Genomic DNA, 16,290 nt, shown 5'->3' with positions numbered 1-16,290 from the left:
ATTTTTGGGTTGCAAGAAAAATTTGGTAAGGATACGGATAGCCCGAAAATTGAAGGTCTAGTTAAGCCTCAAAGATATTTACTGCTCACATAGGGCCACTGGGTCTTGAAACTCAATGGCTATTATATGTAAATTTGTCTTCTACACCAGGAAGAGGTTTGGACATGGCACCAAGTTAACGTTCATTTATCACATTTAGAAATTCACGCATTTTAAATTCTGAAGATTTTTGGAAAGACGTAATTTCAGCTTCCTGGTATGGAGTACTTTCTAAGTGTAATATCGACGATAAAGCCGGCAAATTTATTAATTTATTTTTTAGCGTTGTACGATAAGCAAACCCAATTAAAAGTCAAACACCCACCTAACCGTGGATAGCTTCTCCAATTAACCAATTCATCTCTGCACAGGACAAAACAAAGAGAAGACATATCATAACCAGAAAATTTGAAGAGTTTGAAATCCATCGAATCTTGAGTATTAAAACCAAATCAAATAGAGACAATACGCGACACTCAGTGAGATATCGAGGGACAGCTATTAGCTCTCTCTAGCGGATTGACCTCAGAACTATTGATTCTCTCATAAGTGCACGTGTACTTGTGTGTGATGTTTTAGTGTTATTTATGCGTTTTCAGTGAGGTGACATAATTAAATAGTAGTTTTTGTCATTCCTTGATATATTCTCTCAACATGAGGGAAAGGTATGTGCTGTAACTGCAGTAACTATGAAGTAGAGAAGAATGCGCGGTCTTTCTACAGTTTCCTCGTGACAAGAAAATGTAAGTAATATTGTGTTTGCGTACATATTATTCCAGTGACAAAGAGATTTTTATAGCACTTCATAATCTTCTGACCTGCTCAACCTATATTTTAACTGGATTAAAATATAATACGCATATTTTGTTGTATAGTGCAGCAGTTAACCTTGAATACCGATGTGTTGTTGTAGGTGTGATCTGTGGGTTTGATTTAATTCGGGAAAATACATACGCATATGAGTGTGGCTGGTTGTGTTCCAAGTTACCCCATTTGGAATGTCGTAATGCGTTGTCAAGCACTGAAGAAAATATGGGTGATTTAAGAAATGTACATAGTTTGCTGATACAATATGATGATGCAAATTTGCCTTACCCTATTGTAATGGCACTATGGCAAGTATTGCTTAAAGGGAAAGTTTGAATGTTTTTGAGGCTAAATTTATATATTTTCTTTCTGTTAGTAGGCTTTATGTTAAAAGGAAAATTGTCCAGATCTTAAATGTAAATTCATCGAATCATGTGTGTAAGGAATGTGCCGATATTTTTGTTGACAAGTGTTTTAATATGATAATACAATGCTTTTAAATGAGAAAAAGGAAAAATCTAGCCGTGAACGTTCAGGCAGGAATTCTAAAGCTACAAATGTAATGCATAAATGAAAGATCAATCCCTTTCACAGCAGTCCATTTCACATCTTGATTATAGGAGAATGTCGGGAGGTATCGGACAGTTTAACTTTGCTGCCATAATTTTTTTGTGGAATGCGAAAAATATCATGTAATGCATTTCACGAGCATCTATATTCTTATATTAACGCACTCACTAGAATATGTTAAATCACAATTAAAAACACGGACAATATCAATAATTTAAGAGGTCATTACACTTTCGTAGGTTTGAAAAATGGAGGATGGTATTGGACGGTCAATGATTTTTAACAAAAGGAGATTTTTTTCTCATTCAAAATACAAACAAAGTAACATTTAGCCATTCTGCAAATATAACACTCATTAGCGTTGAATATTTTTCAATGGACCAAACAAATACTGTATTTGGTCATAAGATCATTTAACTTATCAAAAAATTGTTCACTTGCTCCTTGTTGAAGCTTACTGTTCGCTGCAAGCTGGTACTCAGCCGTCCTCAGACGGACGTCCTGCCATCATTTTAGTTTTATTTAACCTATGTTCAGCTCTCAGTTCCTCAGAACATTGACACACATGGTTTAAAAATTCTGTTTTGTTTTGTTGAGTCGCATGAGCTGGCTGTCGGGGCCTCGATATGCACGCACAGGTTCTTTTCTTCATCTGAGAATAGTCCCTGATAAGTCCCACTGTTCGCCGTACACGCTTTTATTGGAAACGTTTTACCAGCATCAAGAGGTTTAATTCTAACACCGAACGTGCTTTTGTGGAACAGAGGAACATTGAGTGGCCTCTCTAATACTCATTCTATTATCCCTGACATTATTCACGGCTAATATCATATTGGATTCTTCCCATTATCCTCGTATCTTCCCCATGTTTACCTAAGACGGAGGATAGTACTATCAGTAACCTGGACAGAACTGCAACCTATGATGTCCGATACCGCACGCCAGTCTCGTGTCCGATACCGCCCGAATAACTCTCTTAAGAAACAACAGGAACTGAACGAGAATGTCTAATTTCAGTCTTTAAATAATAACCTGTTAAATAATTCTTCATTCATTTATCCAGAATTGCTTTAGCTACATTGAAGTTAATACCTAAGTAACACTTTCTTTCTAGACGTAATTTATTTATCCATTTCCGTGTATACATTTCCATTGATATTTGAAATTAGCGCGAATTTTCAGGTCAAGCCACTAGGAGCGCCACTTGCAACTTGTCTCCCATTTTAACCAGGCTAAATCCGGAAGTGTCGCCTATTGTCTCTACTGTATTTGTTAAAACCAAACTTCGTCTAAAAAATTTCACCAGTGAACAATTCTCACAAAATATGCGAATATGTGTACAGTTACATGAACACGATGATGATGATGCTTGTTATTTAAAGGGGCCTTACATTTAACGTCATCGGCCAATAACACATTTTAACACCAACATGATTTCTTTCACTTTTCATACATTTACTCTCAGGATATAATCAAAGTATTTATTGTGTTAATACCAAGGCTTTTGGGCCAGATGGCATCTCACTTTCCCTCCTAATGAATTGTTTGGAAATAATTACTCGGTCAGAGTCCACCTGGATAATTTCTGTTTACAGTTAGGTGCCTTTCTAGATGTCTGAAAAATGACCAATATCCGACCAGTTCTTATAAATTCTCATTCTAAAATATCAGTATTATGTATATAGTAGGTAAAGGGTTAGAAGAGGGGTGTTTTTCTATTGGCTTTAGGTCGCACCGACATAGACATGTCTCATGGCGACTATGGGACAGGAAATAGCTAGGACTAGGGAGGAAGCGGCTGTGGCCTTAATTAAGGTACAGTCCCAGCATTTACCTGGTGTGAGAAGAGGTTGTTTACCAACAACACACTTCGTATTTAAATAATTCGATTCTTAAAACTTTTCAGTCTGGTTTTCGAATAGACCATGGCACTATGACACCACTTATTAAAGTCACCATGACATTAGCAATGGATCGAAATGAACTAATAACACTCCTGGTAATATTCCATAAAATATATTAATAGAATTTATTTATTTATTTATTTATTTATTTATTTATTTATTTATTTATTTATTTATTTATTTATTTATTTATTTATTTATTTATTTATTTATTTATTTATTTATTTATTTATTTATTTATTTATTTATTTATTTATTTATTATTCTTGTTTCAAGTGGCGAAGTTAAGGCGCATGGCCGTCTCTTACACTTAACCACATCTACAATAATTTTCTGTAGATATATTAAGTTATAATTTAGTAGAATTACATTAAACTAACACACACGCTATCACTCTCACTCATATTTATAAAGGAATTAGAAAGTTATACTGTAAATTAACCAATATGAAATAATATTGCTTGAACACACATACTCGCACACAAAATAAATGCACATATTACGCAACTATCAACAGAAAATCACAGTCTATCGCCGTTCACACACTGAGCTGTTCAATGCACGCGTCAGTCGGTAGCTTTCAACAGGTAATCTCGGTAAGATCTCTTGAATTTAGTTAATGAGTTACTGTCTCTGACATTGATTGGTAAGGAATTCCAAAGTCGGGAACCAGTTACAGTAAAATAATTTTTATACGTAGATGAATGGTGAGAAGGAATTGCGAGGGTAGATCCAGTGCGACTATTGCAGTTATAAAATGAGGAGAGAAAATGAAAATTAGAGGAAATGTACTTAGGCGAGTTGCTGTGTACGAGTCTATGTATTGATAAAGTATGCGATATTTACATCTTTTGTCAGATTTTAGCCGGTCAAGTTCTTGATAGTGAGGAGTTATATGCACATCGTATCTCAAGTTAAAAATGAATCTGTGGCAACTGCAGAAAACTCGCTATAGTGTTGTCGTTTGTTCCTTAGTTGCATCAACAAAGATTAGGTCACATTAATTAAGGATAGGAAGAATTAAAGTACGCAATAATCTTTGTCGCGTGTCTGGTGGCAACACGTCTTTGTTTGTTTCAATGGATGAAGTGAAGCAAACATTTTTGGTATGATCCGTCTAATTTACAGCTTCAGTCTTAGTCACGCCAAGGTTCCTTACTGTTGTACTGTAAGGAATGATTTTATCGTTAATTAGTAGGGGTGGAGTTTGATCACTGTTCTTTACACGTAGTAACTTTTGAGAACCAAATATGATTGCTTGTGTTCTTGATGGATTTATGGGAAGCATATTCGATCGTGCGCCGGCCCCGTGGTGTAGTAGTAGCGTGCCTGCCTCTTATCCGTAGGACCCGGGTTCAGTTCCCGGCCAGGTCATGGATTTTTACCTGGGTCTGAGGGCTGAATCGTGGTCCACTCAGCCTACCTGATTAGAATTGAGGAGCTATCTGCGGTGAGATAGCAGCCTCGGTCTATAAAGCCAAGAATAACGGCCGAGAGAATTCGTCGTCCTGACCACACGACACATTGTAATCTGCATGTATTCCGGCTGAGTAGCGGTCGCTTGGGAGGCCAAGGCCCTTCAGGGCTACAGTGCCATGAAGAGGAGGTGGGGGCCATAAAATCGTGCGAATTTGCTTAGTTGTTTCAAGTCAGCATTCATGTTCTGCACCGCATCTGATAATTCGCTTATACTACCGTGGCTGTATATTTGGAGGTCATCTGCATATAATTGGTATCTGAGTTTTAGTGTAGACTAGATTTCATTGATGTACAGTGTCACCTAGGTATCCATTCCGAAATGCTGTCCTGAGTTGTTTCATGCTGCCAAAGATTATTCAAATAAGATTTAATGAACTTTAGCGTTAGAGTCGAGCCAGTAAGATTCCAGTTTCCTAACCAATTCTTGTAAGTCTATTGTGACAAAAGCGCACTGAAATCCAACAGCTTTAGAACAGTCACTTGACGTTGTGCCATAGCTAATCTGATGTCTTCTGTCAGTTTGAGGATAGCAGCTGCAGTACTGTATCTCTTCTTAAAGCTTGACTGTAAGGGGTCAAGGAGAGAATGGTCATTTATAGTATATTTAAATACTTATTCGTTCACAAGTCGTTCTAAAGACTTAGAAAGATCCGGGAGGATAGATACGTGACGATAATCAGAAGGGAGTTTAAGATCAAGTTTATTGGATACTGGAATAGCATTTGCGCTTTTCCAGAGAGATGGAATGGTACCAGTCTCATGACAGTCGTTGAAACTGTGTGTCACAGTAGGAATGATGACACCCATAATACCAATAATATAATGAATACAATTTATAGGGATATTGTTATTCACATCTACGTCTTTAGATTTAGTTGAATAACGTACATTCTTAACTTGGTTACCATAGACAGGTTGCAAAAGTAAAACGAGAGCGAATAGGTGATGGGGTGAATGATTGGGACGCTTTTACGTCTGGTTGGATAATTGGGTTATGCGGTATTCTATCTTCTGAAAAATATGCATTAAGCTTGTCAGTGGAAACAATTGGTTCCGACTGTTGCTGCTGGCTTTCAAAAATACCCAGCGAAGGAAGATATTTGATAGTGTTCCTTGTATTTAGTTTACCTAAAAGAGAGTTTATCTACTTATATTTCTGATTTATTAGGACTTGTTTGACTCTGTACCTAAGAACACGGTAGTTTTCGAAATCACACTCGTGGCGAGTTTCATTGTTCTTCCGGAAACATGCGTCGCGGCGAGCCATCATACCTTTAACTTCGTCATGAAACCATGGGAAGGGAGGTCGACTAACTTTCACAAGTCGTCTGGAAGCATGCTTGTCGTACAGTACGGTAACAAGAGAATTAAATCTGTCAACGTTTGAGTCAATATCTTCTATTAGTAGAATGTCATTCCGGGGTAGGTTATAAGCATCATACATCAGGTGATCCAAATTAATGTCTTTCAGATTTCTATAGGTTGTGAGTAAATGAGGTCGTGAGTTGAGATCGATGGAATACGAAAATGAAATGGCGTATGGCTTTTAGTGCTGGGAGTGTCCAAGGACATGTTCGGGGCTCGCCATGTGCAGGCCTATTGATTTGACTCCCGTAGGCAACCTGCGCGCCGTGATGAGGAGGAAATGATTATGAGGACGACAAAAGCAACCAGCCCCCGTGCCAGCGAAATTAACCAATGATGGTTAAAATTCCCGACCCTGCCTGAAATCAAACCCGGGACCCCTGAGACCACAGGCCAGTACTCTAACCACTTAGTCATGGAGCCGGGCTATGGAATAGGAGTTTGGCCATTATTTAGAACTTTCTGAGGATTGTTAGTTATGATATGATCGATTAGTGTATGTGAGGTGTAATTATGTGCATATACCGCATTTATGCGAATAATCCCCGCATCCTAATTTTAGGAAGGACCATTTAAAAATGAAATGAACTAAAATTCCTTCCATCGAAAGAGTAACGTAGGCATACACAAACATTTCATATCACTGCTCGAGTTCCACGTGGTATTTACGCAAATATGAACATGACGGATATAGTTACTTTGCTTGTACACATTTCAGATTAGAAACATGCATTATCACTGTTATACAAAATATATTTGCTATGAAAATTATCAAGTAGAACTTCTTACGTGACAGGTATTTCATTTATCTGAACTTGCAATAGTCTCGATTCACTGTAGAAGGTAAGATTCTTTGTCCCTTGCATCACTAGAATCCTCTCCTAAATTACTTAAAAATTCCTCACACACCACGTCTAAAACACTTCTCACACGCGGTCTCTTTTTACTTGAATAGTAACACGACCAGTGGTGCATTGTAAACACTTGAAACAGACACACCTGCGAACTCGTTTGTTAGTTTTTTCAATACAGTAAAATCTCGTTAATTCGAAGTCGTAGGAACACAAAAATGTGACTTCAAATTACATGATTGGGAATTAACCGCCAACTTGTAATTCAGAAATGCCAACCCTTGCCGCGTCACAAAATATTCTAAGACCCGATACTGCAAGCAATCTACATTGATTTACAGTTTAAACCTTTTAAATGCCATGGAAAATGCTATTTCTGAAATGTATCCAACAAGGCGCATTTACAGTATTCAAATAATGCTATATGATAATTCGCTAGCAAACATAACCTCACGCGACGGAAGGAAAACACGATTCAAAGACGAGGAGAATCAATCAATCAACCAATCAATACTGATCTGCATTTAGGGCAGTCGCCCAGGTGGCAGATTCCCTATCTGTTGTTTTCCTAGCCTTTTCTTAAATGATCGCAAAGAAATTGGAAAATTATTGAACATTTCCTTTGGTAAGTTATTCCAATCCCTAACACCCCTTCCTATAAACGAACAATTGCCCCAAATTGTCCTCTTGAATTCCTACTTTATCTTCATATCGTGATCATTCCTACTTTTAAAGACACCGCTCAAACTTATTCGTCTACTGATGTCCTTCCACGCTATCTCTCCTCTGACAGCTCGGAACATACCATTTAATCGAGCAGCTCGTCTCCTTTCTCCCAGGTGCTCCGAGCCCAAACTTTGCAACATTTTTGTAACGCTACTCTTTTGTCGAAAATCACCCAGAACAATTCGAGCTGCTTTTCTTTGGATTTTTTCCAGTTCTTGAATCAAGTAATCCTGGTGAGGGTCCCATACACTGGGACCATACTCTAGTTGGGGTCTTACCAGAGACGTATATGCCCTCTCCTTTACATCCTTACTACAACCCCTAAATACCCTCGTAACCATGTGCAGAGATCTGTACCCTTTATTAACAATCATATTTATGTGATTACCCCAATGAAGGTCTTTTCTTATATTAACACCTAGGTACTTACAATGATCCCCAAAAGGAACTTTCACCCCATCAACGCAGTAATTAAAACTGAGAGGACTTTTCCTATTTGTGAAACTCACAACCTGACTTTTAACCCCGTTCATCATCATACCATTGTCCACCGTCCATCTCACAACACTATCGAGGTCACCCTTCAGCCGCTCACAATCTTCTTTACGCATATCATTGATATATATAAGAAAACATAAAGGTCCAATACTACTGCCTTGAGGAATTCCCCTCTTAATTATTCCAGGGACAGATAAAGCTTCGCCTACTTTAATTCTCTGAGTTCTATTTTCTATAAACATGTGCAAGTGCCTTATTAATGAGATTACTGTAATGTATGCATTGTAGTTGCCTTGCACTTGCACGGAAATTACTGCATGCCCTTAAAACATCGTGGCTTATCGAACATTCCTCTGACGAGGGAAGCAAGTATAATGTCTCCCGCTTCTGTCTGCATTGCAACACAGTAGAGTGGCCCGTTCTCTTTTTAAAACCATACGTCCGTTTATCTCTGCATTACAATAAAAAGAAATGCAGTTTCATCGGCATTTACAGTATTGTTCGGTGCATATGAATTGATTACAATATGAGCACCGCTTTTTCGCCAACTCTCGGCATCGCCAGTGATCGCGGATTCTGCTTTTCCACATACTGCCTGCTACATAATGTTGTGGCGTTCCTTAAAACGCAGAATACAAACGAATTACGATTTCACTCAAACAGCTACTATGAAACACACTGTAGACACCCCGAAGCGAGTGAAAGTGCGGAAAGCTACCCCTGCACGTTTCCGAAGGCGCGTTCTATCGTGACGCTGGTAAAATTCGAATTTAAATTACTCTGTAAAATAATACGTTTAAAAAAATATAAAGGCAATTTTGAATTAAAAGTCCGAATTCAGTTCCGTTTAAATATGATATATGGGGGCAGTTTTCTTCCATCTGCAGTTACACAAGGCATAACTGTACACCCAACATCCAAAACTACATGAACCATGAGCATGTTGCCAACCTTGATGCAAATAAAACCCGCACTCTAATTTCGTACCTCAATCTTTTTTTAGATTTGCGGAGATTGTTCGCGTTAATACGGTATATGTTCAGTATAATTTTGCGGGCAGAACCTAGTGTTCACAGTGCACTACGCCTTTTCACACCAGGGAAATGCTGGGGCTGTACCTTAATTAAGGCCACGGCCGCTTCCTTCCCAATCCTAGGACTTTCGTCTCCCTTCGTTGCCATAAGGCCTCTTCGACGCGACGAAAAGCCAATTGAAAAAAAAAATGTAAAATGTAAAGTGTATCTAAGGTTTCTCTTACGTCTTCACTTCCCTGTTAGTATAGTCTAAGTTTCTGTAATGTTAAGAGTGTTATTATAAATGCCTAAATATTTTTTAGGATTGAATCTTTATTTAACCTCAGTATGAACATGCATCTTTCTTTCCTTTGTTATTCTGTTTACCCTCCAGGTTTGGTTTTTCCCTCGGACTCAGCGAGGGATCCCAACTGTACCACCTCAAGGGCAGTGTACTGGAGCTTCAGACTTTCGGTCACCGGATACAACGGTGGAGGAGGACCAGTACCTCGCCCAGGTAGCCTCACCTGCTACGCTGAACAGGGGCCTTGTGGGGAATGGGAAGGTTGAAAGTGATGGACAAGGAACGGGGAAGGAAGCGGCCATTGCCTTGAGTTAGGCACCATCCCGGCATTTGCCTGGAGGAGAAGTGGGAAACCACGGAGAACCACTTCGAGGATGACTGAGCTGGGATTCTGAACCTCCTCTACTCAGTTGACCTCACGAGGCTTAGTGGCTCCCGTTCCAGCCCTCGTACCACTTCTCAAATTTCATGGCAGAGATGGGAATCGATCCCGGGCCACCATGGGTGGCATCTAATCACACTAACCACTACACCACAGAGGCGACAACATTTATATTACGCCCTTTTATGAATTCTTGTTACTAGATTTTGTATATTAACTGATACATTTAAGTGAGGAAAGCAATGGCAAACTACCTCACTCCTCGTCTTGCCTAGTACGCCTCATCTTGGTGCTGTCATTGGTTTTTGCGGTTTCCTTATAACCGCATAACCTTTGGTGGTGCTTTTTGAGGATCCAACCAGCCTCTAGGCTGATGACCTAACAGACAGACATTTAAGTTACAGTGGCAATTAGTTAACCGAAGGGGCCTCTGGTCCTACTTGTAATTAACTTTAAATAAATACTTTTCTACATTTTTCTACATTTTTTTACAAATGAATGTGCCCACGTGATCGAAGGTAATGATATCACAATATATCAACGCGTTATGTACAAAGTCTGTAGCCTGTAAGGTCACACACTTTATTCTTCTTCTTCTTCTTCTTCTTCTTCTTCTACTACTTCTCATCCTTCTTCTTCTTCTTCTACTACAACTACTACTACTACTAAATGTCTTTCTAATTTGGTTGAGCTCACTTTATGACTCCTGCTATTATGAAAAACCGTATGTATTCAACTAGCAGACAGTTTTCGAATATTAATATAAATATTAATATATATAATATCACATACAATTATATTATACTTCGTAAATCATCTTATGTCTAAATACAAATAATCTTAATTTACTACATTTATAGCGTTTTCTTTCAGTGTTGGTGATTTACGTACCGATACTCTTAAAATTCATTTTGTATTGTGACCTATATGGTTTTATTACAAGAAATGGTTCTCTAGTCAATTGATACTCAATAATGAAACATAATTCCACTAATGAAGTGGCGTATGGCTTTTAGTTCCGGGAGTGTCCGAGGACAAGTTCGGCTCGCCAGATGCAGTTTTGATTTGACTATCTGTGTCGGTGTGAAGCAAAACCAATTGCAAGAATAAAAGGAATGTTCAAAAATAAGAATAAGTTATTGTAAATTATTGAGGATGAGGACAATTAAATAACTGTGGAACAAAGTGGGGAAATATAATAATCTGCCTTAAACTTGTATTCATGAATGATAAACGAAATGTGAAGATGAAGGTACTTCAAATCGATCTCAACTACGTCATTAAGTTTCATATTATATTTGTAATGGGTTCAATGTTTTGGCAAGGATAATTCGTGGTAAAATGCGGAGAGATGTCACGTACTTGCAATATTCATGCATCACATGTCACTGAATTTTTGTAGCTCCACGTATATCTCAGTCTACTACCTAACGGGATATGCGCTTTAAAAAGCATTAATATACAAATATATTTACTAAATTTGCATCTATCACTTGAAACGTAAATGTATGAATTCAGATTGCCTCTATGAGCAGGATATATTGGTCATTCCAATACAAATATGGAATTTGGCTTGGATATCGCGATGTAGGCCATTGTCAGTGGAATGGTCTCAGGCTGCATGACTAAATGGTTAGCGTGCAGGCCTCTGGTCACAGGAGTCCCGGGTTCGATTCCCGGCAGGGTCGGGAATTTTAACCATCACTGGTTAATTTCGCTAGTACGGAGCTGCGTGTAAGTGTTGTCTTCATCATCATTTCATCCTCATCACGACGCGCAGGTCGCCTACGGGCTTCAAATCAAAAGACCTGCACCTGGCGAGCCGAACATGTCCTCGAACACTCCCGGCACTATAAGCCATACGCCATTTCATTTTTCACTTGGTCAACTCTTGTAAATTTCGACCCCGACGTTATTAGGTTTGTGAATACTAGGGAGTTTTTCTTTTCACGTCCTTTGCAGCCCTTTCCTGTCTTTGGCCGACATCTTACTTTTTCGAAGTGTGGGATCCCTTCCATTTTTCTATGTGGTTAGTGTTATATGGAGGATGGTTTCCCATTTGTACTTCCTCTTAAAACAATAATCACCATCACCACCTGGAATATTTAACTGAACATTATGTAAAACTCAATGTCATGCTGTATGTATTGGCTTCCGGATGTAACCCCAGACCCGCTGGACAAATATTCAAGCGGTTTTCGCTGTTACCTAGTGTATCTCCGGAATGTAAGAACAAAAGTACTGCGGTGAAAAGAAACCGATGAGTAACGGTCTTTGCTAACACCTTGAAGAAAACAGAAGCCAGACAAAAAATTTTAAGGCTTACTCTACCTAACCCGTTAACGACATCATCATATAAGTTACGTGAAAATTGTAGCTTAAATAATACTACATAAAGACCGTAAAACCACATACCATTTTTTTTCTGTTTTTTTTTTTTTTTTTTTTTTTTTTTTTTTTTTTTTTTTTTTTTTGCTAGTTGCTTTACGTCGCACCGACACAGGTAGGTCTTATGGCGACGATGGGACTGGAAAGGGCTAGGAGTGGCAAGGAAGCAGCCGTGACCTTAATTAAGGTACAGACCCAGCATACCTATTTTTAACAGTTCGGCCAAAAGAGCACCAAGAACCGTCCGCCTCTGTGGTGTAGTGGTTAGTGTGATTAGCTGCCACCCCCGGTGGCTCGGGTTCGATTTCCGGCTCTGCCACGAAATTTGAAAAGTGGTACGAGGGCTGGAACGGGGTCCACTCAGCCTCGGGAGGTCACCCGAGTAGGGGTGGGTTCGATTCCCACCTCATCCATCCTGGAAGTGGTTTTCTGTGGTTTCCCACTTCTCCTCCAGGCAAATGCTGGGATGGTACCTAACTTAAAATCACGGCCGCTTCCTTCCCTCTTCCTTGTCTAACCCTTCCAATCTTCCCATCCCCCCGCAAGGACGCTGTTCAGCATAGCAGGTGAGCTCGGCTGGGCGAGGAACTGGTCATCTTCCCCAGTTGTATCCCCAACCCAATATCTCACATTCCAGGACACTGCCCTTGAGACGGTAGAGGTGGGATCCCTCGCTGAATCAATGAATCACCACTGATCTGCATTTAGGGCAGTCGCCCAGGTGGCAGATTCCCTATATGTTGTTTACCTAGACTTTCCTTAAGGAATTACACAGAATTTGGAAATTTATTCATCATCTGCCTTGGTAAATTATTCCAGTCCCTAACTCCTCTTCCTACAAACGAATATTTGTCCCAATTTTTCCTCCTGAATTCCAAATTTATTCTCATATTGTGATCTTTTAAAAACACTGTTCGAACTTCTTTGTGTACTAATGTCATTCCAAGCAATCTCTCCGCTGACACCTTGGACCATACCACTTAGTCGTGCAGCTCCTTTCTCCGAAGTCTTTTCAGCCCAAACTTGCAACATTTTCGTAAGGCTATTTTGTCGAAAAACACACAGAACAAATCGAGCTCTGGATTTTTCCGTTTTGGGATCGATCAAGTACTCCTGGTGAGGATCCAATACACTGGAATAATACTCTAGTTGGATTCTTACCAGAGACTTATACGCCCTCTTCTTTACATCCCTATTACGACCCCTAATACCCTCATAACCATGTGCAGAGATCTGTATCCTTTCTTCACAATCCCCTTTATGTCATTAACCAATGAAGATCTTTTGTATACATTAAGACCTATTTACTTACAGCTATCTCCGAAAGGAACTTTCACCCCGTCAACGCAATAATTAAAACTAAGAGGAATTCCCCTATTAGTTTATTTTGACAAGTTGCTTTAGGTTGCAGCGACACAGATAGGTCTTACGGCGACGACGGTACAGGAAAGGGCTAGGAGTGGGAAGGAAGCGGCCGTGGCTTTAATGAAGGTACAGCCCCAGTATTTGCCTCGTATGAAAATGGAAAACCATGGAAGATCATCTTCAGGACGGTCGACAGTGGGGTACAAAACCACTATTTCTCGAATACCGGATACTGGCCGCACTTAAGCAACTGCAGCTACCAAGTTCGGTTTTCCTATTGGTGAAACTCACAAATTGACTATTAACCTCCTCTATCATGACACCATTGCCTGCTGTCCATCTCACAATATTGTCTAGTTGTATTTCTTTTTTTGTTTTTTTGTTTTTTGCAGTTGCTCACCGTCTTGTAATTTATTTATTACCCTATGCACTATAGCCGTATCTCTGATTGAAATTCTTTACACAAATCATTTATAAATATCTGCCTGTTTGTCTGTTAGGTCATCAGCCCGGAGGCTGGTTGGATCCTCAAATAGCATCACCAAAGGCTATGCAGTTAGAGGAGAAAAACACAAAAACCAATGGCAGTACCAAGATGAGGCGTACTAGGCAAGATGAGGAGTGAAGTAGTTTGCCATTGCTTTCCTCACTGGGCCAGACAGTGCTATTGTAGCACAATTAACCCTATGAGCCACACCTTTCATGACACTCAGACACACAGCTTATGCTCTGAATGTCATTAATCAGCACCACCCATACCCCAGCAGCTTCCATATTTTCACAGCCATGGATGAGACTGGGACTTCAGTCGAAGCTACACTTTACTCTGGCCTGTGCCAAGAGATGGGTCAAAAAGTACTGTAACCATCAAGAAATGACAGCAGGCAGTTATAAATATAAGAAAATATTAAAGTCCAATAATACTGCCTTGAGGAAATCCCGTGACCTCTTGCTGTAGCATTTCGTCTCCATACATCAACGTCTTCCCAGACTAAAGTTTGAAACATTTTCGTCATATCAAAAATCACCCATAACAAATCGTGTTGCTTTCCTTTGGAACTTGTCCAGTTCTAGTACCTAGCAATCCTGATGTAGGTGCCATCGTTACCTGTGAATATCTTTGTTTACATTGTGTCTTCCATGTTATTCCTAAGTTATCAGCCCGTTGTGGTCAGTGGATAGCCAACCACAGTGTTATCCCTGTAAAACCTGACCCCTTGCACTCAGCTGAGCCAAGGCTCGCCGGCTGTCTGGCTGACTTCCGCGTCACACGTAACACACGTGGCTGGCCAGCTCGCTTTCCGTCATTCACTTCCCATCCTGTAATCCATAATCCGCATTCATTTACGAATATCGGAAAACAGTTACCTAAATTGTAAAGTATTTTTGTGCGTAAATGTTTTTAAAATACAAATTATCTAGTTACTTTCGTGCGGAATTCATCACGAGTTTCCACGGGCAATTGCTTCCTTCCACAACTTCAATTCACGTTCTTGTGAATAAGTTCAAGGCTACTAGTTCAGGTAAACTACAAGCACACACGAAGATTCTCAGAGTTAAGAGAATAAAAAAACAGAAGAAACTGGCGCAAAAAGTCAACGTTATCCACGAATATCACTCCCGAAATTATAGTAGCACTGCAACTTAAGGTTTCAGTGAAATTATCAAAAGTCAAAAATGAACATATGTTCTTAATTTTAAAACTAGCTGATCCAGCAGCACATGCAATAAGAACCATTATAGTGATGGAGCTAAATCGTGCCAATCAAAACGTTCTTTCCGGGTACAATGCCTGTTTAGCTGCGGAATGACTACATTTACAGCATTTCCTGAGGTGAAAGTTTAGTTCAGTTTGCTATGCAGATTTACAGATTTGAGAAGCGAAGACAGAAGGCCAGAAGGGCCTCAGGTGCGTGGAAACGAAGCCAGCCGCCGGCCTTGATTCAGCTGTATGCCAGTGGTTAGGTTTTATAGCTACACCCTGTACTATGACTGTCAATCACCCTCCCCCCCCTCCCCCAAACCATATCTCACGAGCTGCTTTACGGACCGTCCCCGTTAGTTTTTTGGCCACATTCAACGGTAGGAAGGGGCAAGAAATCTTATTCTAGGGACATTCATTTTGAAATATAAACTACTTCAACTTTCAGCATGCAAAATGAGAAATAAAATGCAAATCGAAAATACCTCGAAGATTTCCCTTAATAACTTCTTTCAGATCGAAATATTACAAAATATAACTTTTCCTACAATTTCCTCAACAGTATGTACTGGGATAATTTAGAATTAATTCCACTGTAACTAATTAACGGTGCCTCCTTCAAATCTGCAGCTTTAATCGCTGCATTTCTCACGTTCTGCATATAATAATAGGGCGGTTACCAGCAAATTTTTGTTCCTTGGTTTTCATCTGAATAACGCGCATCAATGGATGCAATTTTTGTAGATGTTTTCTTTCCTTTACCCTTAGCTGGCCACTCATAGATTTTCTTTTTCAAAATTATGTTTTTTCTTGAGTACATATTGAAAATGCATCAATTGATACAGGAAAACTTAGAAATATATTCTTATCAGAAATGACGTTGTAAAAAACTGCATG

This window comes from Anabrus simplex, chromosome 1, assembly GCF_040414725.1.
Source record: "Anabrus simplex isolate iqAnaSimp1 chromosome 1, ASM4041472v1, whole genome shotgun sequence".
NCBI lineage: Eukaryota > Metazoa > Arthropoda > Insecta > Orthoptera > Tettigoniidae > Anabrus > Anabrus simplex.
This window is presented reverse-complemented; position numbering follows the sequence as displayed.